We start from the raw sequence: 25,639 nt of genomic DNA on the forward strand, positions 1-25,639 counted from the left end.
TCAGATTAAATGACCTTGTTCCTCCCGAACCTTGTTTATAAAACTCCATTTATACTGATCAAAATATTTGGAAACAAAAAATGCTTTATCCATTGACATACAGGTGATCTAAAAATGGCCAAATAATCGGCCAGTCAATTAGTCTGGATGATAAATCTGTCTATTACTAGCTAATATTATCTAAGACAATATTATGTCATCAAACCTTTGAATGATGTTGACATTTTTTAACTGGCTTAATGGACAGTTTTGAAATATTTATAAACTTGGTTTACCATTTTTCATTGCGTCTAAATCTTTTACTGTTAATTACAACATGAGGTATTTAATATGGCATAGCATCTCACACTCAGTGCCTGATAAAGAGTGTTGCAGTGAATCTGACAGTAAGTTCTCTGTGAAGAGAGAGACCCAGGGGAAGATGACCTCATAGTGAGCTCATCCCACAGATCTGTATTATAAAAGATGGAAGCATCTTCCCCGAGGAGAGAAAGGTGAACCTGACACTAGACGGGAGAGAGAGAGTAGAGAGGTATGTCTGTGTGTGTGTGGTTTTTTTTTTATTGCAATGACTCACCTACACAGGGGTGTTTCCCTCTCTACGATGAGGTGAGTCAGATTGTTGACTCACCTTGCATAGCTCCCTCTCTTTTTCTTACTCTTTTTCTCTTGATAGGAGGTTGGCGTCAGACAGAGCGGTCCGTGGGGTATTGATGGCAAGGACGATGACTCCTGCTATGGTGGGACTGTGGCAGATGGTGTAGATAGTCCAGTGTTAATCTGCCTTACCTCATAACCACTGGGGTGTGTGTGTTTTTAGAAAGAGGGGGTGTCCACTGGGGTCCATAATTTATGACATTTCCCCACCATCAGCTAAATTATGGCACAGAATGAGTTTATCCCTGCATAAACGGATATGGTCTGCCTCCCTACTCTCTAAATTGCTAATGTAACTTTTTTTTTTTTTTTTATTGCATATCTGATATTTTTAGTAAAATAAATGGGGTTGTCTCCAGTCACCATATATGTATTTTTAAATTGATGGCTGAGGTGGGGGAGCTCAGGTTAATCTCATTATACTGACCTTACATGAATGTTAAATGAGACTCCAAATTGTTCGGTATATTTTTCAATGACCGACCCCACCCATGTATAAAGAGTAAATTCAGGGAGAAATATTGCAAATGGGGTTTCAGGGAGGCTGTGCATGAATATTTAATTATTAAAAATATTTTTTTTTTTTTTTTTTTTTTTTTTTTTGCTGGTCTGTCTGGTGGCCAGCCCTCTTAATTGCAGTCATGTGTGTTGGCACCTTGCACAGATTAAGACTCTTTTGAAAAGGTGCGGATGCCCCTGATAAGATTAATGACATTTTTAAGAAGAAAGTTTAGGATGTCTGGCCTGTTTGCAGTTTTGGGCTGAATGTAGGTCAGGTGAGGCAGGAAAAGTTTCAGCAGGAGTTCAGTTAGTTTGTTTAAAATATTCTAAATAAAACCAGAAATCCATCAGGTCCTTGTCAATGTGTCTCATAGGGTTTGTATCTATTGTTATTGTGATTGCATAGTATGAAGACGAGTATGTGTAGGTCTACTTAGCTTTTCTTTAAAATTGGCTGTAAAATTATACTTTACTTTTTAATCATTATATTTAGGGATACCTTTTTGGTTAGGGTTAGTCTGTAGTTTTTATAATTAGCTTTTCATAAAAACAATGTAGGCAATAAAACCTGATTTCAGCTACAATATGGGGACAAGGCAATGGTACACATTAAGAAAACAGCTTAATAAACATTAAATAATGTCTTCATGAAAAACTAAATATGCAATAAGTGTTAGGTTTGGAGGTAGGGTTAGGGGTTGGAAAATATTGGTTGCTCAGTATTAAAACAACCTAAGTAAATGGAAAGCCCCCACCGGGATATAAAAAATAAATGTGGGTGTGTGTTCAGTGGGGTCTCCGTTTTGGCACTGATTATTGGACAGAGTGCACTGGCTTTTTGGCCACAGGGTGAAGGGCTCTCACCCCAGCATCTGTTGAGTTGAGCAGACTTTCCCTGTGTCATGACCCATGTCAGAGCCCTGCTCTCCAAGATCTATGAATTTCGGCACCAGTCACCATCTCTCTCCCCATCTCATTCACCTGTATCGTTTGGTCTTTAAAGAGAATACACATTGTGTGCCATTCAGAACATAGCAAGCCCTTTGTCTCTAATGCAGCCCAGGACACCCACTGTGCGCTTCTATGCAGACTGGCACTGTTCTAGCTGTATGGGCTTGGGGGATTCCTTGGCGCTCTTTGATAAAGATTAATACAATCCTATTTTCATGCCTAGGATTGCCTCTCCTAATGTGATTCTCACTTTCTCTCTGTGTCCCTTGCTCTCTCTATTTCCCTGACTTTCCCTTCCCCACTGTTCCTGGAAAACACAAAGTGCCTTACCCATGTAGACAGTGTCACTTGTGCTGTTTATGTGTTACCCTAATCTCTCCAATCCAATGACAATATCCGTTTACATGAGCATCACATGTTGTCCAAACAAGATTTCTGTGCTTCGAAAGTGCGGTATTTAGTGTTAATGTTACAGCTGACTAAAGATGTTTGGCAACTCATGGCACCCTGGTGCGTAATTGGCATGTTTACCTTTCTAACACATCTAAAAATATGCCAAGAAAGCTTTGTTCTCGTGCTGCTAACTTTGCTTAACAAATGATGAAAATTAAAAGCACTGTCTTGAAATTCTATCTTTTGTAAACATATTGGTCCCATGTCTATACCTCCTCCAATACCTAGTCATATTTGGATGAGAGTATGAAGCAAAAATTGGTGAGAGAGAGTTTTCCTATACTGTGCTCCACATGCACACAAGATAGGAGTGGGTGGTATGACCAAGATCTTACATCATGTTACGAGTTATTATTTTTTTTCTCTCACAAACAGTATATATCATGATATAGTTATTTTGGTTTGAATTCTGCCAATAAAAATGGAAAAGTTTATATTTTAAAAACCTATGATGTGAATTAAATACATTACAAATGAAAAGTACTTCATCAGATTTGATTCTTTTTTATTTGGAACTTAATATGATTGAAAAATATGATTATATATATATATATATATATATATATATATATGTATAATGAATGACAAGTCTGGCATTAACAGCTTCCACATTATGTAACACGAGTTAAAACAAAGGACTTTAAACAGTAAAACTAATATTACTAAAAGGATAGTTACACCTCTGATTGGCTGAGCCACATTTGAAGTTTACGTCATTTGAAATAATTATTGATATATGCACAGAGTTGACATCAGCGCATTAGTTGAATTTTGTTAAAAGAATATTATGGGTTCAATACAAGTTAAGCTCAATTGACAGCATTTGTTGCAAAATGTTAATTACCACAAAAAGTAATTTAGACTCGTCCCTCCTTTTCTTTTAAAAATAAAAATCGAGGTTACAGTGAGGCACATACAATGGAAGTGAATAGGGCCAATTTTTGGAGGGTTTAAAGACAGAAATGTGAAGCTTATAATTTTATAAAAGCACTTACATTTATTCTTCTGTTAAAATGTACATATTATTTAAGCTGTGTAAAGTTGTTTAAATCATCTTTTTTTGGTGGTTTTAGTGTTTACAGTGTTACATCGTAATGGCAACGAAGTTGTAAAATTTGATATAACTTAACACAGAAAAGGTTAGTAGCAATTATATCACAGTAAAATCATGTTAACACAAATATTGTTTATGTCTTGTGGCCAGGGTTCAGGAGTAATGGAATACATGTAACAGGATTATGTATTTAAAATACAAAATATAAGTAACTGTATTCCACTACAGTTACAGTTTAAATCATTGGTAATTAGAATACAGTTACATTCAAAAAGTATTTTGATTACTGAAGAGATTACTTTGCATTTTACTGTCATTTGTTTCATTTAATATTTAGTCCTTTCGGATGGAAAACATTTATACATATAAATGATGCGATCCAAAGTGCATTTGAACAGTGGTGAAACACTTTCTTATGATGTGTTACATTCATACGAGCAGACAGAGAAGTACGTTTGAAGTAAGTTTGGAGCAGAAGAAATAGAAATAAACCTTGTGTAAATTGTCAGCTTTACGCTAAGCTAAAATGCTATTTCTAGCCATTTTACATGCACATGCTACCAGGCACGATCATATTTTTTTTTTTGTCAAGAAAATTCACGTTGGATCATAATTTCTTTTTTCTAGTAAGATCTTTGATATTAGGGCAAAAATCGTATTCTTGATAATAATTTTGGTATTGTTTTCCTGTAAAAATATCTAAAAATCCTTAAAACAAGATAAATTACATTAATCTTGTTTTAGAAACAACACTGCATAAGATGTTTAGGTTTTTCAGAGAATGTAATTTTAACGTGTATTTTGTCTTACGGTACTGGCAGAGTTTTTATAGTCAAGACAAGTGAAAAAATCTACCAGTGCTGAAGAAGTAATCCAAAGTATTTAGAATACGTTACTGACCTTGAGCAATCTAACAAAATACGTTACAAATTACATTTTACAGCATGTATTCTGTAATCTGTAGTGGAATACATTTCAAAAGTAACCCTCCCAACCCTGCTTGTGGCTATGTTTTTGCAACATTGATTATTTTAACGTTTACGGATTGGCCCCTTTTACTTCTATTGTAAGTGTCTCACTGTAACCCAGAGTTTTGCTTTTTAATATAGAAAAGGAGGGACAAGTACAATAAAAAAAATTTCAACAGACAAAATTCCTTTAGCATGGCAAGTTGTGACAGCGCTTGGCAACCATAAAGAACTAAACTCCACTTCACATTGTGTATGCATCTTTGTTGCTCTCACTTGAAAATAGTGTTAAATGAATAGTTCACCCAAAAATGAAAATTCCTCATCATTTCCTCACCCTCATGCCATCCCAGATGTGTATGGCTTTCTTTCTTCAGCAGAACACAAACGAAGATTTTTTTTTAAGAATATCTCTGGTTTGTAGGTCCACAAAATGCAAGTGAATGGTTACCAAAACTTTGAAGTTCCAAAAAATACATAAAGGCAGCATAAACGTAATAAATTAGACTTAATAAATTCTTAAGCGATCCAATCAGTTTTGGGCGAGAAAAAAACAAAATATAGCTCCATTTTCACTTCAAACCCTGGCATCACAGTCTCCTTGGCGATCATGATTTCAAGCTCGATTACTCTTCCAAGTGCTATCTAGCACTTTGCGCATGCGTTAAGCACTAGGAGGTGTAATCGAGCTTGAAATCATGATCATGCCTAGAGACTGGATTGGCAAGATGTACAGTGAAAAGGATTTATGTTGTGGTCTGTTCTCACCCAAAATCGATTAGATTGCTTCAGAAGACAGATTAAAACACTGGAGTCATATGAGTTACTTTTATGCTGCCATTATGTAGTTTTTGGAGCTTCAAAGTTTTGGTCACCATTCACTTGCGTTTTACGGACCTACAGAGCTGAAACATTCTTCATTTGTGCAGAAGAAAGAAAGTCAGATGCATCTGGGATGGCATGAGGGTGAGTAAATGATGAGAGAATTTTCATTTTTGGGTGAACTACTCCTTTAATCAGCCTTGCCCACTAAGAGTAGTGCAAATATTTTTACCCTGATATAAACTGTATTTTAAAATGCTGTCACAGTGTATTTTCTGTCATAACGCCCAGCCCTATTACAATATATTTATTTTTATTTGTATTATGATTTTGAAAGTAGTCTGATTTAAAGGTATACATGAATATTAATCTTCTACTTAATGGATATTTTTATGATCTGCACACCCTCTTTCAAATAGACAGAATCTAGCAATTGGATCAAGCACAACCGGATCTTTTTTTTTTCTTTTTTTTTCTAATAGAGGCTTTTGCATGAATGCTTTCCATTCCAGCTGAGCTACCAATCAGATTATTAAGATATTATTAGGCTGCATGTACAGTAAACATAGCTACTGTGAGCTCAAGTGTGTTTTGAGCATTATATCTTTATTCTTTATAGATTTATCATTGGGGATCAGGAGTCAGTGGTCACAAAAGAACTTTACACGATTAGCATGAGAGAATGCACTGTGTGTTGCTGTGACTAAAGGCATGCAATCATGAAGCACAAGGCCAAGTATGATGTCAGAGGGACCAGGGCTAATGTCAATAGACAGACAGGAGTGCATTGGGAGACAGCACAGGGGCATTGCAGCAGCCACTGGCTGTTATTGCGTGCCGTTTCCGTCTGTGATGCTGGATCTGTACCAAAGAGGCCGAGCAAAACTAACAAAGGTCAGATCAAAGGAATGGAACAACTGGCCTTTTTTTGAGCCTCTAATTGGCATAGATGAAAGGAAGCTCTGAGCTAGTCAGGATTGTCAATGGGCCTGACTGAATGTCTGTGTGTGAGTGTGGAGTTTGGATCACTGTTACGGCAGGTTCTGGAGTAAAGATCATTTTTGTTGGGCCACACTCTGTCATAAAAACTAATTTGACAAGCAACCAAATCAATCACTTATGAGGTTTCACTTTACTTAGGATGTTGCCTTAGAAGGCAGCAGTCTCCAGTTTTTAGACAACAAGGAATAAAGCAACCAACTTTCTGATGCCAAGACTCTCAAAATGGTTGTATGTTTGTTAATGCACAATCCTACTGTATATGGCAAAGAAGTGAGTAAAAGGCAATACAAACTTCTGTAAATCGAAATGTTATTTCATATTGAGTTATGCTGTAATGTTGTACTTTCTTTGTTCCTAGGATCAGCTCAGAAACAAAGAGCTGGATTGGATTGTATGCTCTCTCTGCATGCACAGTGCAGTTTCACCAGCAGGGGACGACATAAAAAATAAAACAGCTGATCGTGATAATGAGTTTGTCTAGCAGAGATTTAAGTTATTCATTCATTCATTTATTCATTCATTCATTCATTTAAATTTAATTTTAAAAATCAGTTTATGTGGAACAGTTTTTTCTCAAAATCTAAATTCCAAAAATAATCTTTATTTTCAAATAGTATTATATTCTATAGTTTCAAAAAGCTTTATTGCTTTACTAAAAAAAAATCTCAGAAAGTGTTTGTAGCTATGAGTCATGACTAAATGGTGGATTCAAACACATTATGTAAGTATGTAAGTATCTTAATGTATCACGGAAGACTTTGTTGCCGAGTATCCCATGGTTGGCTTGAATAATCACATAAACATCAAATTAACATCTTCTAAGTGTATTATTTTTGACAGATGCCAAAAAAAAAAAAAAAAAAAAAAAAAGTATATATATATATATATATATATATGATATATATATATATATATATATATATATATATATGTATATACACGGGCGGCCAAAAGTTTGGAATAATGTACAGATTTTGCTGTTTCAGAAGGAAATTGGTACTTTAATTCACCAAAGTGGCATTCAGCTGATCACAAAGTATAGTCAGGACATTACTGATGTAAAAAACAGCACCATCACTATTTGAAAAAAGTCATTTTTGATCAAATCTAGACAGGCCCCATTTCCAGCAGCCATCACTCCAACACCTTATCCTTGAGTATTCATGCTAAATTGCTAATTTTGTACTAGAAAATCACTTGCCATTACATTAAACACAGTTGAAAGCTATTTGGTTCATTAAATGAAGCTTAACATTGTCTTTGTGTTTGTTTTTGAGTTGCCACATATGCAATAGACTGACATGTCTTAAGGTCAATATTAGGTCAAAAATGGCAAAAAAAGAAACAGTTTTCTCTAGAAACTCATTAGTCAATCATTGTTTTGAGGAATGAAGGCTTGAAATTGCCAAAAAAACTGAAGATTTTATACAAAGGTGTACACTACAGTCTTCAAAGACAAAGGACAACTGGCTCTAACAAGGACAGAAAGAGATGTGGAAGGCCAGATGTACAAATAAACGAGAATAAGTACATCAGAGTCTCTAGTTTGAGAAATAGATGCCTCACATGTCCTCAGCTGACAGCTTCATTGAATTCTACCCGCTCAACACCAGTTTCATGTACAACAGTAAAGAGAAGACTCAGGGGTGCAGGCCTTATTGGAAAAATTGCAAAGAAAAAGCCACTTTTGAAACAGAAAAACAAAAAGAAAGGTTAGAGTGGGCAAAGAAACACAGACATTGGACAACAGATAATTGGAAAAGAGTGTCATGGATCTTAACCCCATTGAGCATTAATGGGATCAGCTAGACTGTAAGGTGTGAGAGAAGTGCCCGACAAGACAGCCACATCTATGGCAAGTGCTAAAGGAAGTGTGGGGTGAAATGTCACCTGAGTATCTGGACAAACTGATGGCTAGAATGTCAAGGATCTGCAAAGCTGTCATTGCTGTTTTTTCTTTTTTCTTTTGGATTTTTTTGATGAGAACTCTTTGAAGTAGTTTAAGAAGTTCTGAACATTTTTTTCAAATTGTAATAGTAATTTTTCAAGTCATTAATGTCCTGACTATACATTGTGATCAGTTGAATGCCACTGTGGTGAATAAAATTTCTTTCCATAAGAGCTAAATCTGTACATTATTCCAAACTTTTGGCCGCCAGTATATATATATATATATATATATATATATATATATATATATATATATATATATATACACACACACACACACACACAAACACTTTATATATATTCTGAATATATACAGTAGTTATTTATAAATTCTGAACATAGTTGCAAATCTGAATATGTAGTTAGTTATTGTGTTTATAAACCCTGAATATATAGTTGTAAATCCAAATGTATATCTATTTCATGAAAACTGAATCGCTCACTCTCTTTTTAAGGTAATTCTGATATTTTCAGTCTTTTACTTCCAATCTCAGATGCTCACCAGAAACTCATGAACATTATATGAATTCAAAACCAATCTAAAACCATGTGGCTTCAATGGATAATTGCTAATCGTGGCAAAAGGGTCAGGAAATGACCAGGCAGTGTGTTTGTGTATATGATATCAGTGTACGCTCACTGTTCTACTATGCGTGTGTAGTGGCTCTCATATACAAGGACCTGCAGCACTGTTACTACAAGTGTGTTAAAGTACAGCTCTTGAGCTGCCTGCCCTCACAGTGTGCATGCGTGTGTGTGTGTCCTCACACCGCAGCATGCCATTGAGAATGCCATCAGTCTTTGATTGGGCACTTATCGATCTAGGAGTGTGACCTGTGTGGATTGCTGTAGCCTCTGTCACACCCTCTCTCCGGGAAACTAACCGCATCCACTGCAGCATATGAATACATAACTCACACATTGCAATAGATTATTTACACAAACACACACTCCATGCTATTCAGGTAGCAGCACAAGAGCTGCAGTATTCCAAAGGCTGAAAAAGAGAAAAATGGTGTTGATTGGTGTTGTATAGTTAGGATCAGCCTCTGACTTGATCTGAGGGATAAAGACAGGGTGAGAAAAGAGCAGTATTCGAATTGAGTCCAAGCTCTTAGGGGTCCCCTTACACCGACTTCCCCAACCCCCATCCTTAAACAATTTACAACATTATTCCAGCTACTCATGGTAACCTTTTTAATCACATATTGATATTATGTTTATCACTCTATTAATTCCTTTTTCTCTTTGTGTTTCTCTAACAAAACAACAGGGCACCACATGTTTACCTGACCACAAACATAACAAACATTGTTTACCTCATTCTGCTGAGCTTTTGTGCTGGAGATGCCCAATGCTTGAAGTAGTTCACTGTTGCCTTATGTTCTTTCTCAGCTCAAAACTCGATGTGTTGTCTCTGCTCCAGACTACATTTATTAATACACTACATCTCTGACCATGTCACTGCATTGGCACTTGTCAACTCTAATGCATTAATAACATTAATGCAGGGAAAGATGTCGGTTTCGCAGTGAGAGAGAAAAGAGTTCAGAGTTGCAGAAAATTTTTTGGTACTGTCTATTCCGTTTGAACTGAATAATTATGTCAGATGCACTCACAACTCCCCAAGAATAACTACGGGAATCCCTACCAAAAATTCACATAATAATTTTACATATTGATTAAAATTAGTCATTTTGATGTTTTAATAAGTTGCAAGACAAGAGTAAGATGTTAGGCTGATGGGCTAGTGTATTGTAGACTTAAAAATGAGTAGCTCAATAAATACATTTTCATATGCCTTATTAATTTTTTTTCTCTGTTTTCGCTATTGTTTATCAGCATTGCATGTGTATTTAAAGATATTGAAGGAGGATCACTCATCACAGGTGTCACCAGTCCTACTTGACCCACCCCAAGCAAGATTCGAACTGGCAATCCCTGACATGGGAGTCGTACGTGCTAACAAGGAGGCTATAATGCCATGGCCTCTAGCCTCGGTCGCAAGTGCATCTCTTAAGGCCATGAGAGTGAGGTTTACACGCTGCACAGCTATCACATACCAGCTGGCTACCATTACACTCACACCCCTAAACTTCACTCCCATTCGGGTCACGGCACTAGTGTCAATGGACACCAGTGTCCACCTCGACCCGCCTCAAGCGGGATTTGAACCGACAATACCCGACATGGGAGTTGGATGCTCTAACAAGGAGGCTAGAAAAGCCATGGCCTCTAGCCTCGGTCGCTAGTGCATCTCTTAAGGCCAGGAGAGTGAGGTTTACACACTGCACAGCTATCACATACCAGCTGGCTACCGTTACACAGGCACAGCATAATAAATGGACAAAGATATTTCTCCACATAGCATCCATGTAATAACTTTATTACTGTTTGATCGTGTGCTTGCAGGAAGTTTTAGATAAATAACAGGCACAACGTACATATTAACTGTGTGCATATTAATGAACCTTTAGCGACGGTTTAGATTTAAGATAAAATATGACTTAATTTTAGTAATTTAGGAGTACCAACAATCATATATCAAAGAAGAATTACACTATATCTTACCATTATTGTGAGGTGAAAATGAGGATTCACTCTGGCAGTGTTACTCAGTCACTGAAGTTCCTTCAGAAACAGCAGAATAAGGCATGTTTAGAATTTTCCAACGTAAATTTGGTTTATATACAAAAACTGGGACAGATAATAGAAAATGTCACAGCATACAATAAAAAACAATCTAGTTTTATGTTTCTAGTATTCTAGTTTTGTTGAAAAAACAGGGTGCTAAAGTACTAAAAGAATAGTTAATTGAACTCTTAAGGAACCAGAATTGTTAAATTTCTTACGATTCCCATCCCTTGTTGCAATCCAAAATTGGGTTGGGTATGTTGTGATGTTGGGACAGCTAGGAACAAACAGTGCTAAATGCAAATAGAAAATGCGACTTAAAAACATACAACAAAAATATCCTTGTTCTGTCATTTTTGAAAAAAATGGCAAATAAAAAGTATTTTGGGTGAACAAGATGTGCTAAACAGACAAACAGCACACACTCTGATTTCTGAGTAAAAGAAAGAAAACCAATCTTACACTAGATCTGTTTCATCTCTCTGACATTAGACCTCTATTGTTTCTTTGTTATTATTCAGCAACAGTGGCGGCTGGATCTTCTGACCATCACCAACCCGGGTGAGTGTTCTAAGTTTGGTTTGTAACGCTGTGCGCATGTTTACGTGTGTGTGTCATTACGGTGTGAAACTGCATGCACACAGTAAACCACACAATAATTGAGCAAAATGCCCAACATTGTCCTTTCATGTTTTAAGTCTGCAATTAGTCTTTGACAAAAAGCCAAATCAGAGCCAGTTGTCACAGATGCTACAGCAATTTTTTTAAATTGTTCAGCCAACAAGCAGGATAGCAGCAATGAGCCAGTGAATTAGGGTGCAGTAGGTAGTAGACAAGTAGGTCTATAATACCTGGAGAAAGCTATGCATTAACCTTTCCATTCATCTCAATGGCTGTTGCTTGGCTGACACGTGACCCCCCCCCCCCCACCACCAGGGCAAAAATATTTCTTTGGACTTATTTCTCATAACAGCCCTCACCTGCAAACTCAAAGCAAACCTGCAAGAATAAGAGGCTTTTTCTTGCAACTTGTCAGCACTTCCAGGATCCTGTCTTAACACCCTAGCCGTGCCTCTCCCAGAGCAGTGTGTACAACCCGTGCTTACACGTCTCTGTGGGAAGCTGATTGTCTTCGCCGTGCATCTGGGTTTAGGCTGAAACTGCAGTCAGAGCTCTGGGAGAGACAGATGGGGGAGCCAGAAAGGATGCAGTCTCCATATGCCTAAAATATCTGGCTGCTCTAATACACTTTGATTAAAGTAATGTTTATGTAAGGCACGTGGAGCAGGCTAATTTCCCAGCTTTGCTTGGCATCTGTTACCCAAAGCCACACAAGACTCTACCGCTGACCTTCACAACTTCACAAAAGTCATGCACGATTGCAACATGATTTTTATCTTACCCCATTTTGGGTTATATAATAAAAGTGACATTTTTCACTCTAGAGTCCTTGGCAGTTTTGGGGGGTACTTTTGCTGATTTCAGCTTGCAGTAAAACCCACAATAGTATTCTAACTGTGCACAAGCAGACTTCAGAGGGGCTTTAAAGAGCTTTTGTGCTTCTTGCTGATCTAGAATCAACTCCCCAAATGCGGTTATTAAAACTAACCATTGAAAGAACAACTACTAAACCACTCTTTAGATTACCAGCCTACAGATGGGCTTAATGACTTATTGATGAGGTGAACAGGGTATTTTAGATGCTATAAATGAAAAAATCACCTCTGTAAATGAGCTCATCCATCCATGTCTCTTTCCATAAACCTGCTGCTCAGATGCTTATTAGGATTCTATGTGCAGAGTCTATGTGAGAATGCGGTGACCTCTGACCTGCTTTTGTCCATGATGAGTGTGACGGAAGCTTGTTTTCCTGCTATATGGAAAACAGCTTGCACTCTTAGATGACTGAGACAGATACAGCAACTGCACATAGGACACACTGACCTATCCATATATAACATAATGTGTGTGTGTGTGTGTGTGTGTGTGTGTGTGTGTGTGTGTGTGTGTGTGTGTGTGTGTGTGTGTGTGCGTGCACAGTGGGGTATCAAAAGCCTGAGCCCACTTCATTCTTCTAATTAAATACAATTTATTTTTACAAATTATATCATCAGCATAAAAATTTTGGTGAAAAGTTTAATCCACGAATTGATATGAATTTCAGGGTTTCTTAGTATTTGATATGCTCCTCTTTTGCTTTAATGACAGCATGCAATCAAGCTGACATGGACTCCACAAGTTTGTGCAAAACCTAATGATCTATGTAATCCCAACTTGATTTGAGAATGTTCCAAAAAGCATTGTGAGCTTGAGACTCCAAAAGAGTGGACGTCAATGTCACAGATTTGCTAATTTGATTAGTGACCTAGAAATAGTGCAGAATCTTAAATATTTCTTATTCAAGTTACCTTATAATGTTTCTTTATTTTATAATCCTTAAACTTTCTGTTTATTTCCAGGTTAAATTAGAATTTCTTTCCCAGATTTTCAATGTGGCCTCCACAGTTTGAACTCCACTGTATGTGTGTGGAGATGATTCAGTGTGAGAGATGGAGAAATGAAAATAGTCCTATAGTCATTAATGAGATCAAGCCATGTCCTCCTCTCTGCCATTGGTGGTCTTTTTGGAGTACTCTGAGCACCAAGCCCATGGTCAGAACCTGCTCTCCTCTGGTTGAGGCCCTGCAGATCAGTGGTGAGGGGAGTCTCCGTACCCGAGCCCCTCATTAGCTCTTCTCTGTGAAGAGTGCTTCCCACTCAACTCCTGACAGACCCTCTTTAATTGGACACTTGAGCAGTACGATGTGAATTTGGCTCCATTGAAGCCTGACATTTCAAACAGCTGACCTTTCTCAGGCCAGAACAGCTAAAGAATGATTAGCCTCACCCACTGTTCCCATCACAATGCAGAACGGCTAAACATTACGTACACCCGGAAAAAAAAGAGATAAAGAACAAAACAGAAATGACTAGATTTGCAGTTCCTGAAGAAAATACGAGTGCTTACAAGCCAACAAAAGAAAAGTGTTAATCTGCTATTTAGACTTTGGTTCTGTGTAAATTATATGCCACATCTAGACATCTTTCCTGTCATTAAACTTAGCACGCAACCTGTTTTTCGATCAGCTCTGCACAAGTATCAAGACAACGCAATACCATCTTTGCAGTGTAATGGCAGCTAAACTCGTTTTTTAGTTTTTGCCTTTGCATGGCAGTATACAGTAGATTGTTTAACAGATGTAAGATAAGACCACCTCAGTATGCAAACAGATGCATGAAAGAAGACCATTCACATTTCAGAGTGCAAATATTACAACATCATCAGTATAGGTTCAATTTGGAACAAGAAACATTGTAATGCAGGCCTATTCAACTGGTGACCCGCTAGCCAAATCCGGCCCATTTGAAGTCCTCAGTGGCCTGCATGAGGTTGTCAGTTGTCTAAGGGGCTGTTCACACTGAATGCATTTTGTGTCTGTTCGCACTGTTTATCAATTGTTTTTCTATGTAAACTTGGGCTAGACGGACATTGTGTCACATTTCAATGTTTTTACATTGTCTCGTGCAGATGTTGCGCTACAAATAATCATAATCTGTCATTGTGACAGAATGGGTAGATTAAAGAACTAAAATAATGGATGACTGACAAGCGTGAATTCAGAGAAACAGAAAAGTTATATTCATTAATTTGGTCAAGAATTTCAAGTCAAATAGTTAATTCTTTGCACCTCTAACAAACCTGACTGTTATTATTCAATAACATTATAAGTATCAGTCTGATTTACTCTCTCTGTTATGGACTCTCTGTTAAAGCACTTTTTCGCTTTTTCTTTTTACCTGCATATTTTTAGTAATTTCCTGATAGGTGGACATATTTCTCATGTTAAAAAATTAAACTATAAACACAGATGTTTTATTTATTTTGTGAACAAATATTATAGGGCTACTATTTCACAATATCTATAGGTATTTGCTTTTCGATAACAAAATATTTTGTGTTTGTGTGCCCCGAAGATTTTTTCGATCTGGCCCATTTGTCGATTAAGTTGAATAGCCCTGTTCTAAGAGGTCATTCACACCGAAAACATTTTGCTTCCATTTCCATTGTTGTTGTTTTTTATGTGAACAAGCGCTTGATGGACATCTTTGCCTGTTGCGCTGCATCTCGCTGTTTTTTCAGCATCTTGTGCAGGAACGCATTTTTTAGACAATGTGTAAGGTTAAAATGAAAGTAAACTTAAAGCATGTCTTGATACACCTGTGTTCTGTTACATTTGTTGTGCGGTGTGTAGCATTTTTAGCGCATTTTTTACATATTCGGTCTGAACGGCCTCTAACAATGTCAAGTCCAGAGGAGATTTACTGTTTACAGTGTTGTAATGGAGTCTGTATGTTAACTTGTTCAAGCTGAATTAATTGCAAAAAGTCAAGAAAAAAAAAGAAAATAAGATTAATAAACATTTTTAAAAAAAAGACGTTAGAGGACATTTCAAAACATGCTGCCTTGCAAGCAGTGTACAAATAAAAATATATTTGGCTGTGGAGGAGGATGGGGCACTGACTGCTTTTAATGAGAGCAGCAGTAGTTTGTCTCGGGGTGGTCATGGTTTTAAATTGGGGGGGGGGGGGGGGGGGTTCAGTGTGTTTGGAGCTTTGGAGGTGTCCACAGTTAGAAAATTGAGTTCAGCCATCTTTTCGGAAAGGCTGTTGTCGATCTATTGATTTGAATGTCCTTTAGGTATCCTCAGTCTCCGTTGCGTTATTGTTCAGCTGGACAATTAACTTTGCTTGGCTGATGTTTAGTTTCTGTGTCACTACACCCCCCCCTCCATTGGTCTCCTTCTCAGCAGCATCACAGAAAAAAGGTCAATTACATTCATGAGGCTTGGAGAGATGTGCAAGCTCACTGCTCAGAGAACACATAATAGACAACCTTCAGATCTCCTCAAATGCAGGGAGCTCTTGTTCTCTGGGTAAGATTCTGCTAGACACACACGCTCAGACATGTGTCTCATGTCTTTGTCTGTGTGTACATAAGTAAATCATCACTGTAATAAAAGCCCAGGTTCACAGTCAGGGGGGAAAGCGTTCAGTATCGTTCAGCTGCTCTTTTTGGCCTTCAGTCTCACAATTTTACATCTTTTTCAAGCATGAAAATAAACTGAACACTTTTTTCTATTATTGCTTTTTGTGTTGATAATTTTATGTTTTTTTTCATTGTATTTTTTTATTAAAGTGTTAGTTTTAGATATTAGATATTTTTTCTCTCTCACAATTTCATTATATACACTACCAGTCAAACGATTGGACACATTTGACTGAATTTGTTCCTCATGAAAAAAACTCTTAACCTTTTAAAAACCTTTTTATCTAAAGGCTTATGCTTAAATGCATTAAATTAATTCTGTAGAATACTATAAATTGTCACGTCGTCATCGTCCTTATGTTTGCCAAGACGTTTATGTTGACCCTTCATGGTAAGATGTGGCTGCTCCACTCCCTCCTTTGGGGGGTCCTGGCCTCGGTGGTCCCAACCTTGGCTGAGGTTTCCCAACCACTACCGACACTTTCGGCCACAGAGGCCAATCCCCTGCTGTTGTCAGCGCCACACCAGCCTCAAAACGGCAGTCTCCACCTCCAGTGTCTCCACCTCCTGACCCTCTGCCAGTTCCGCCCTGGCCTCCTGATCATCCGTCGGCTCCGTCCTGGTCTGCTGGCCCTCTGACACATCATCCATCTTTGGGAGCCAGGAGACGCCCTTTGAGGGGGTTCTGTCATGTCATCATCATCGTCCTTATGTTTGCAAAGACTTATGTTGACATTTTCGAGGACTCTTAGTTTGAAGTTTGAGTTTGGCCTTGTTTTTTCTGTGTTCCTAATTTACTGATTCCTTCCATGATTGTTTCACAGGTGTGTGCCATCATCCTTGTTAGTCTTTGTGTATATATATGACCTCATGTTCTCTTGTCCTTTGTCAGTTCTGGTCCGTATGTTTCTACAAATGGCTGTAGTGTTTGTTTTCTTTTTCCTGCCTTCCATGTAATGCTATCTTCCTTGGTTTTTTGATTAAACGTTTCTGTGTTTAGATCTATTCTCTCTCGCCTCATTTTCCTGCAAGCATTACATAAATAGTGCCTACATGTCACTTTCTTTATAATACAATAGATGACCAGGGCCAGCTAGTGAAGGGAAAGCCACCAATAAGTGCCCAACATACGTGGGAACTGTATGGGAATAATACTGTTTCAAAAGCATCCCAAGTGGATGCCTCATGAAGTTGGTTGAAGGGTGGTGACTTTGATGAAGCTATAATTTAGTACTATTGTTTTTTTGTTTTATTTTTTTCACTCTAGAATTTTATTTTGCTGTTTTGATGACTTACTATTACTGTAAGATGTGTGGAAAATAGCAATAAAGAATTAGTTTGTGTGTCCAAAATTTAACTGGTGGTGTAATATATTGATTGCAAAATAAATATTATTTTAAATTGATAGTTTTGTCTCTGAAATTTGATTGGATGACAAATGTACTATCACCTACAGTTAGGTGATGAACTCCATTACTGCAGAAGAATGATTTATTGTGATTACTTTAGCTGCTATGTGGTAATAGTATAAGTCACCATGCACATGATTTTACTGTACCATATTACCATCTGAATATTTGGCCTAATGCATTGAAACGTCACACATTAGATTAATCTCCTCCTTTGTGTTTACTGGCCTCTGTGGCCCTGTATAATTAATGCTTAAGACACATTCTCTGCCAGTTTCTGTGCTCTGACTGGGCGAATATGTCCCTGAGTGTTTTCTTGGCCATTTCTGTTTTGGGGTCTGTATGGTGTCCAGCAGTAGGACAAGTCTGAGCCTGATGGTCTCTGGACTGGGGCCCTGTGGCCAGACACCTTGCTGTTTGTGCTTTTTTGTCTCACTACAGCAACTCAGAGCCAAAGCAGCACTTGGGCAGCTGCACCTCACAGTGGCCAATACCTGCACCAGTGAGATCTGATTCTAATGGAGCAGAGTGGGCCAGGCTTGTTATAATGAGCAAGATCAGGGAACAGAGATTGGAAAATGCTGTGCGAATTACAGGAAGCGAGATGGGGAATGATAGACAACAAAAGAGAAATGTTTATTTAACCTGTGTCACTGGCTCTCATTCACTAATAATTGTGTTCTGTGTTCTTATGTGTGCTTGTGTTTTTACAAAACAGGTACCTAAAAACATACATTTGCTCTGGCACTCATTCAAATGTTAATGAAATGCAGATAATTGTAAAGGTGCAATATGAAACAATTTTCCTGTAATATTTGCCTTTTTTGTGTGTGTATGTGAACGGCTTGTAACGCAACTTAAAAAAATTGCCCTTCCCGGACTTTTTAGGTTGCCTATTAAAGCCTGTAGACTGATTTTCATGCAAAGGGAGTGGGTCGCTTTTGCCGGGAAAATCCAAAGGATGTGAGTTTATGCGTGCTCCCAAGAGCCTTGCCTCAGTAATAGCTTCTCTTCCGCGTCAACAGACAGTCTGCAACACTAGGTAACGTTATCTTAGAAATGGAATCCAGCAAACGTCCGGCTCCCAGCACAACACCGACTCCTACACAAACTCAGAGTAAGCCAAAAAATAAAAAATAAATAAATAAAAATGTGAATCAAAACTGAATCCCATCTGGCTAAGCGGAAACGTGATCGTGGTCGAGCGAAAAGTAGAGTGAACATTGGCAGGGCATTTGAATCCTGGAGGGACCTTCATTTGGTTTTGGGGATCAAAACCGACCCTGAATTGGTGTTCTTCTTATTGGACAGGTAAGCTTAAATAACTGCAAAGCATGTGAAATATAGTGCCATAAGGATTGATCTGTGTAATTTTAGCTAACTTGATCTTGCCTGCACAGTAACTGTCATATACAATGTTAATCTGTAATTATTCAGCAAGGTAAACTACAATAACACATGAAATGAATGCTAGACAATGATCAGGATAATGCAAAAAGACCCATTCATTAGTGTAACCTAACTTGGTTATACAGAAAATATATACATTCTATTATTATAAAACAATAGCGCATCGATATATCAAAATGACAGTTTTGATGGAATCACATCAATACTGAACTGTGTCAACATATTTATAATGAACAGTCTATTTTATAAACAGCAACTTTCATCATCCACCAAATTTAGCTAACAGCTATTGATAAAGCTGGCTAGCTAGCTAACGCCGACATAGGCTATCGTATAAATGCAGTCAATGTATCATGCAAAGAAAGTGATTACTTCAAACTACAGTCTTGCATAGCCAGACCTATATCTACACTTTGTTTTAGCCCTGTTCCAGCACTGGAGAATCAAATATAATATACAGTCTCAAAGTTTGTAGTAAAAAAAATCATAACTGTGTAATTTTAATTATGCTACCTCATCTGTCAGCATGATGCCGGTGAATCACGTTGTCTCTTTGTACGTTACGTCATTGTTTTGGCTGATGCTCGCATCCCTATGGAGTGTGTGCACGAGCGCAAGCACGAGCAACAGGTAGCTGGCTGCAGTTCACTTAACGACCACAGGTGTCATTAATAATAAGGGTTTCTGAATCTTACATACTGCACCTTTAAATATAATTCCCTCTGTGTTTACTGAAATTTCAATCACTGCCCCCAGTGGCTGAAGCAGGAAGTGCTGTTGCATGAAATGTCCACAGAGTGGTGCCAAAAGTGAGTTGTATTTTTAGCTATCATAGATGTTAAACAGTCAACAGGAATGCATATTTTATTAACTCTACACCCTAACCCAAAGCCCAACCCTAAACCTAATCACCGGCGGAGTTAAAATGTAATTTTAGAGTGAAAACGCAACCTCCAAATCGTGATCACCATTGTTTAAGTTAATGCAATTACTTTCTGGTTCTGAACACTGTGGCATGCCATCAGCAGCACTAGAGGGAAAGGTCACATTTGATCAAATGGTAAACATTGCCTGTCAGTAATTCGGATGACAATTTCAGTGTACATGAACTTTCAGAAACAACATGTCAATTTCCTGCATGATCATGTTGTTTATATAGGCCTCAGCTACACATGATCGGTTGCATTTTTTGACATTCATCATTATCTTCATTATATTTTTTTTAAAGCATATATTTAAATCTTGATATTTCATCTTAACATTCTGATCAGTGACTTTATCATATTCATGAAGGGTGGGTAAAAGTGAATACCAATAAATTAATATAATGAACAGCGGTTTGGAGATTCCACACAGAGAATAACAGGGATAGAGAAGAGATAGAGAAACCAAAATGCCAATCGGTTGCCTTATGCCATCTATTTTCCAGTTATTTTTTTCCAAATGCACACAAAGGAGCATAGCAAAAAGGCTGTGAGCCTGTTAATGAAGAAAGAATAAGAGCGTTAATGTAGTCGGGTGAAGAGAGAGAGAGAGAGGGAGCCTCTAGTGTGGCTTGGAAAGTATTTGTAAAATATGCATCATTAAACCATTATTTAAAAACATGTCTGGAGCCCAGCCTTGAAGCTTTTCAACAACTAATGCCTCTAGTTAATATCCCCAGCCATGCAAATATCACAATTTCACGCCTTCTTCACATAATTAGCCATGGGTTTTTCTGTTTGCCGTGAAAAAAAACAAAACAACACTCTAAAGATACTATATGAAAATGCAGTGTGCTATTTGCTATTAAATTGTCTTTCTCTTTTCACGGCTTTGCGATCATATGTGCATGCTATTGTATGCGAGAAACAGAGGAAGATATGTGGGAAAATGTAAATTGTAATTTAACAGCCCTTCTACGGAGACAGACTAGACAGCGAGAACTATTTTGTCATCACCAGGGCAATTGCTGTTGCCAAGTGCAGCAAATCCATAAGAAAAAAAAAAGAGTGAAATTTCATGTCGGAGGGCCTTTTGTTATTTCCTGCCAGAGAGTGCGTAATAGAGGTGAGTTCAGACGAGGACCCTCTGCTACGGATTGAGTGAGTTAGTTCAAAAAAAAAGAGAGGCAGTCAGAAAAGAACTAAGAAATAGCAATAGAGAGAAAGAAACAGGGATTATCCTGTGAGACTTCTTTGCCACTAGCACTGAGCTACCCACACTCATTCTCCGGCGATTTCTTCCATTCGTTCTCAGCCGCTAGCTTTGTCAGACTCTTGATTTGGTTACCTGGTTACCGACAGGCCTCGTTTGTGGGGTCACTTCATTAGTTCCTTTCCCGGTGAAACTGTGGCATGCGTTGGTGTGTATGTTTATGTTTGTGTCGGCTCAACAAAGAGCGGTTCACTCACACGCTCCACCTGCCATCGCCCTGTTATCAGATCCACCCACGTGCAATCAAAACGTTTGCGTGTAACAATGGCCAACTATAGACCTCGATTTTACTGCTGTCATATTAGCACACCTAGTAAATCTGGACGATAAATCTGTCACTTCCCATTAGGGCTGAAAAGCTGACACTGCTTAGAGAGGATGAGGACCAGGATGACAAGAATTGCTCTTGAAGTGTGATGTCACGCTGCGAGTGTGTGTGGTCTTCTTGTTACCAGATGTCTTATCTAATAGCAAATGAGACTGAGTGTCTCAAACATTATGACAGAGTATTATGAAATCGATTTTTTGATAATGGTTGAAAAGGCCTTTTGTATTGTTTACTAACATATCAGCTCAGTGATGTAACATAAGTGGCCTTCTGGGGGAAAAAATGCCACAAAAGTATAGAATATTTAATTAATTTGTATTTTACTGTAGGGAAAAAAAAGACCCATTAAATCGACTTGACAAGTGCAGTTTTCATTTCCTATAGAAACAGGAAGTTGGGGCGGGACATATCAGAGGGCTCTTCAGTATGATTTGCTACTTGCTATTGCTAGTCAGAAATAGGTGGATATTTATTTATTTATTTTATATAATTTGTGCATCGGCCTCCTAGTGACCAACCAGCCCAACCGGAAAGGTCCCACCACTCCCGGTGTGCCAATCCGACCCTGTTCTCAGTGTCAAAGCTACCTCACATAGACTAAAAGCCACAAAACCCCAGTTCTGATTTCTTTGTGATCTTAATATGATAGCTCACAAAAAAATGAAAATTCTGACATCATGCACTCACTGTCAGGCTGTTCCAAATCTATATGACTTTCTTTATTCTGTGTTTCACCAAAGGAAAGGTATAACAGAATGTTATTCCCAGTCACCATTCACTTCCATTGCATCTTTTTTTTTTTTCTATACAATAAAAGTTAAATGTGAATGAGGCTAACATTCTGCCTGACATCTCCTTTTGTGTTCCATGAAATAAAGAAGGTCATACAAGTTTGGAACAATGTGAAGGTGAGTCAGTGATGAAAGAGTTTTCTATATTTAGGTGAACTATTCCTTTGACTGTTGGTTTCATCGCATTTTGGTATTTTCCCTCTATATAAATGTTGAGTGTTTAATTTTGCCAACTCAAAACAGACAATCGATATGTAGTTCTCAAAAACATAACGATTATATATGATTATTTTAGCTAGTTTACCCTTTATGACTGCCTTTGCAAGCTGGTTCTGACGTATCTTAATCAAACAGATGGATCCAGTAATCAGCTCCATGCAATCAAATATTCACAGTTTATCGTCTGCACCCAATGAGGACAAATGAAGTGTCTGTGCAGTGCAAATCGGACATTATCCAGGACGAAGGGAAAAAAAAGTGCTGTCTAGTCTTTCATATTAATGCAGCCCAGAGATCATTTTTAGATGTTTGGGACGTGATGCAGATTCTTGACCTGGCTGGATCGATAGCATTTGCCCCAGAGACAAAGAGAAAGATCCTGATGAAGCACACTGAGCAGACCCAAAGTATAAGAAACATCTCTGAAACTCTCGTTTTTTTCTTTAAAAGGAAGATCAATGTCCCCCTTGCCGCCAGTCAGAGAATGCTCAGCGGGACATCGTGCTGGAAATGATACCCCTTTAAATATTTGATGAAGGCATTGAAGAGTGGTTATACAATATAGTTTGCATCTGCTTGGGCTGTCCGTTTTGAAGTCTGTCTCGGGGCAACTGGCATTAGTGACTAATAGTGCCAGTCAGAGCTTTGGGGCTGCTGTTCATTTCACGCACTATCACTTTTTTATTGCCCAACTGATGACTTCACGGCTAATCAATTATTCATGAGGCCCTAATTAAAGGACAAAATAAAGTAACGTAATTAGGGGCAGTTCAGTTAAACAAGAGGAGATCACTGCCTTGTAAGTTGTTGATCAATAGAAGATGATGGTGCCAACTTTTTCCCCAAGACCCTGTGAAGCTTTATTTTAAAACATACCTGTGTATTTCTAATGTTCTCTAAATGATCCCTGCTGTCCCTCTGTGTGCTTCACAGATTCTGGCAAAGGCAGCCGGTTTTAAATGTGTGCCGTCTGGTTCTATGCTTAGCCAGCCAGTACCAACACACACACAAACACAGATCCCCACATATATACACACACGCACCTGGGCTAGCGTCTGTCAGTCTCCCCGATTGGCACAGGTGCGCTGTTTTGATTGGGTGCGTGGTAATGGCTAATGTGTTACCAGCTAATGCTTCTGTCACAGCTCCTCATGTCCATCTATCCCCATCTTCATCACTCTCCTCTTCCTCTCCCAGGCACTGACCCAAAACACGTCTAGTGCTACCATGCACCCGACACCCACCCTCTTTCTTATTCTAGTCACAGTGCTCCCACCTCCCTCTCCGAAATTCGGCTTCATCATCCACATCATTATGGAGATTATCCCATGTCTTTTATTTAATGGTGGCTAATGTATCACCAATAAAGATGAATGAGGGGAGCTGTGAAGCTCTAATTGAAGGGGCATGATGTCTGACTCTGAGCCGCTGATAATGTTGACACTGCCAAACATTTTATGAGGCACCATCACCACAATAAATGTGTTTTTAGAGGTGGAGGGGTAGCAGACACTTAGTTCAAGTGCTCATTGTTTGATAGCTGTGCAGGAGAGTGCCGGGTGGAGCCACGTTGTCATTTCATCTGTTTCTATGGGTTTTTATGTGTGAGATTTTCAAGGAAGTATTGCAAAATCACATGATTGTCTATCATCAGTTCAACATTTATCTGTTTTTTCAGAAGCCTCGAGAACATATTCAGCTTGATATATTTCCCTCTTTTTTATTGGTCTTTTTGCCACTTTTTATTTATAAGAACAATACAAGAGAGGACTGGAAGAAGAATCAAGAAATGTTGCAAGCCGCATTCAAACTTGCGTCATCCGTATGAGAGACATACTGTAGGTCAATACCTGGTTCTAACATTTTCCCTCCGTTGTTGCCAGTTTTATCATTTGCACGCTATTCTTTCAACATGTATCTCATTAACATAGCCCAAACATTTCAGGATGTCATTTTTGTGCAACTACTGTCAACAAATGAATGAATGTATTGAATGAATGTTACATTTATATAGCACTTTTCTGACACTACACTCAAAGTGCTTTACATATTGAACAGGGGACTCTCCTCAACCACCACCAGTGTGCAGCATCCACATGGATGATGCGACAGCAGGCATACCACACCAGTACACTCACCACACAGCAGCTGTTGGTTGAGAGGATCGAGTAGAGTAGAGTGATACAGCCAATTAATGGATGGGGATTATTAGGAGGCCATGGTTGATAATTTGGCCAGGACACCAGGTTTACACCCCTACTCTTCATGAGAAGTTTCCTGGGATTTTTAATGACCACAGAGAGTCAGGACCTCAGTTTACCATATCATCTAAAAGACAGTGAATTTTTACAGTATAGTGTCCCCATCACTGTACTGGGGCATTAGGACCCACACATACCACAGGGTGAGCACCCCCTGATGGCCTCACTAACACCTTTTCAAGCAACAATCATAGCTTTCCCCAGGAGGTCTCCCATCCAGGTACTACACATGCTCAGCCCCGCTTAGCTTCAGTGGGTAACCAGTCTAGAGCTACAGGGTGATATGGCTTCTGGGTGATGGAATTGTTGTTTTCAAACAGGTATCCCAAATTCCCTCTGTGTCTTCCATAGTTCACCCAAAAAGGTCAACCTAAGAATGGCTTACTTACAGTTTACAGACCTTATGATTTCCGTGATGTGGAAAACATGGATGGAATTAGGGAATCCAGTCATAAAAATGGAATTAAGTGTAAAATGTGGAATTTCATGGTATTTCACATGTTTGAGATAAAAATGTATGTCTGAATGGCAATGAATTTATCAAATTTAAAATCACAATATATCCTTGTGTGATTATTAAACCTCACAGAAACTGAAAGGGCTTTACTCAGTTTTCTGCAAAAATTAAAGCTTGATTTAAATGGATTATATATATATATATATATATATATATATATATATATATATATATATATATATATATATATATATATATATATATATATATATATATATATATATCCGTTTAAATCAAGCTTTAATTTTTTTTAATAACACCAATAAATTAATTGTTCTATTTTCAAATGAAAATAGAACAATTAATTTATTGGTGTTATTAAAAAAGGTAATGTGATGAATATATATATATATATATATATATATATATATATATATATATATATATATATATATATATATATATATATATATATATATTCATCACATTA

At 37.9% G+C, this 25,639-nt stretch overlaps 1 pseudogene; it reads left to right on the forward strand.

The window, feature by feature from the left end:
- LOC127424073 (cytosolic carboxypeptidase 6-like) overlaps window positions 1-25,639 on the forward strand; it is a 464,974-nt pseudogene that overhangs the window by 323,843 nt on the left and 115,492 nt on the right.

The sequence above is a fragment of the Myxocyprinus asiaticus genome, chromosome 33 (assembly GCF_019703515.2).
Source record: "Myxocyprinus asiaticus isolate MX2 ecotype Aquarium Trade chromosome 33, UBuf_Myxa_2, whole genome shotgun sequence".
Classification (NCBI taxonomy): domain Eukaryota; kingdom Metazoa; phylum Chordata; class Actinopteri; order Cypriniformes; family Catostomidae; genus Myxocyprinus; species Myxocyprinus asiaticus.